Genomic DNA, 2500 nt, shown 5'->3' on the forward strand with positions numbered 1-2500 from the left:
TTTTATTATTGCTCTCTTTTTTAAAAAATTTATTTCTGATAAATATTAATTAACAAATTTATTCTAAGTAGGCAGATTTCGTAATACTCAATGTAAAGAAAGTGCTATTCATGTTAGAATTTCCAACAAAAATGAAATATGGAAAAGTAAGCTAAATTTATTATTAGAATAAAACCTATTAATTTTTCTGCATTGCCTATAGAAAAAAAGTGGACTAGAATGAAAAATGCGAACAAGGAATAGTCATATTCTTAAGTATTTAATAAACTTAGAAAAATACAGGACATGAAGAAAGCCTAAAATAAAATAAAAGAGCTTAAAATATTGCAGATAAAATAAAATTTGAATAGATTGCCAATTAAATAAAATATTCAAATAAGCCAAACCATTTAATACTGATCAACCATCTTTCACCCAAATTATTTTACTGTTGCTAAAAGTTATTTTAATTTATGAAAATAAAGTGATAGTGCTTTGTAACATTGGTAGTTAAACTTTTTTATTTACTAAGATTTTTTACAAATGGAAAGAAAGTAGGTAAATAAATTAAATATTTGACTAAAGTAAAATTTAAGCTTTTTTAAGTAATCAAATTTTTTCTTTGTTTTATTTTTGGCAAAATTATTTTACTTTACTTTTAAAATATTAATTTTTAGTTAGTTGACTGTCAGTTCATTTTACTGTTAGGTAAATCTAAGTTTCCCTCGAATAAATGCAGATGTCATAGAGTTAATCATAATGAAAGAAAATAAAGATCATCTTTATAACAACATTGTATTGATAAGAAATAAACAAAAATGAATCTCCACTTCCACAAGCAAAGTTGCTAGTTCTAAAATCTCTGTAAGAGATGTGAGTAGTAACTCTACTGAAAAGTAATGGTTGTTACCACCCCAACATGGTTGTTCTGCATAGAACAATATTACTACTCTTTTTTTACCCCAGGAGGACACTTTCTCCAGTTGGTTAAACAACACAATATCTGTGTTCAGTATATTGCAAATAAGGGAGTTTGTTGTTTATAGTTTCAGCTTAGAGCTGCGGCCATGCTGATGCACCGCCGTGAGTGAACAATTTTTTTCCTCTTAATCCTTTCCCTTGAAGAGCAAGGGCTTGGAATGTAAAAGACTTTTCCATTTTTCCCAAGCATTAAACTAATACACTTGCTTGTTGTTCCTACACTTGTCTTCGTCTTTTGTTTTCTGTAAATTTGAACTATATATAAGTATGTGTATAAGTATAGGCGCAGGAGTGGCTGTGTGGTAATTAACTTGCTTACCAACAACATGGTTCCGGGTTCAGTCCCACTGCGTGGCACCTTGGGCAAGTGTCTTCTACTATAGCCTCGGGCCGACCAAAGCCTTGTGAGTAGATTTGATAGACGGAAACTGAAAGAAGCCCATTGTATATATATATATATATATATATATATATATATATATATATATATATATATATATATATATATATATATATGCATGTGTGTGTATATGTTTGTGTGTCTGTGTTTGTCCCCCCCAACATCGCTTGACAACCAATGCCGGTGTGTTTACGTCTCCGTAACATAGTGGTTCGGCAAAAGAGACTGATAGAATAAGTACTAGGCTTACAAAGAATAAGTCCTGGGGTCGATTTGCTCGACTAAAAGGTGGTGCTCCAGCATGGCTGCAGTCAAATGACTGAAACAAGTAAAAGAGTAAAAGAGATGTGTGTAAGAGTTTTCATCTGATGACAGCAATGACAAAATTCAAGCCCCCAAAACAAATTAAAACAATTTTTAAAAAATAGACAATACTCATCATCACATTAAATACCTCCTCATTTGTTAACAAAACTAACATTTGTGCATATTCTTTTGTTTGTTTACTTGTTTCAGTCTTTTGACTGCAGCCATGCTGGAGCACTGCCTTGAAGGGTTTTAGTCAAGAAAGACTACCCGAGGACTTATTGTTTTAAGCTTAGTACTTATTCTATTCATGCCTTTTACCAAACTGCTGAGTTACGGGGACATAAACACACCAACACCAGTTGTCAAGTGATGATAGGGGGACAAACACAGAAACAAAGACACACACACACACAAATAAATATATATATACATATTTATATGACGGGCTTCTTTCAGATTCTGTCTACCAAATGCACTCACAAGGCTTTGGTCAGTATAGAAGAAGACACTTACCCAAGGTGTTACACAGTGGAACTGAACCCAGAACCATGTGGTTTGTAAGCCATGTCTGTGAAGGTACATGGCTCAGTGGTTAGAGTGTCGAGCTTACGATTGTAAGGTTGTGAGTTCAAATCCTGGACCGGGCTGCATGTTGTGTTCTTGAGCAAGACACTTTATTTCACATTGCTCCAGTTCACTCAGCTGTAGAAATGAGTTGTGACGTCACAGGTGCCAAGCTGTATCGGCCTTTGCTTTTCCCTTGGATAACACTGGTGGCGTGGAGAGGGGAGGCCAGTATGTATGGGCGACTGCTGGTCTTCCATAAACAAC

At 34.0% G+C, this 2500-nt stretch overlaps 1 protein-coding gene across 2 annotated transcripts in view; it reads left to right on the top strand.

Moving 5' to 3' along the window:
- LOC106877388 (EF-hand calcium-binding domain-containing protein 5) overlaps positions 1-2500 on the top strand; it is a 207009-nt gene that overhangs the window by 147192 nt on the left and 57317 nt on the right. The gene's annotated exons all lie outside the window — the stretch shown is intronic.

Source organism: Octopus bimaculoides, chromosome 24 (genome assembly GCF_046866305.1).
Source record: "Octopus bimaculoides isolate indiv1 chromosome 24, ASM4686630v1, whole genome shotgun sequence".
NCBI lineage: Eukaryota > Metazoa > Mollusca > Cephalopoda > Octopoda > Octopodidae > Octopus > Octopus bimaculoides.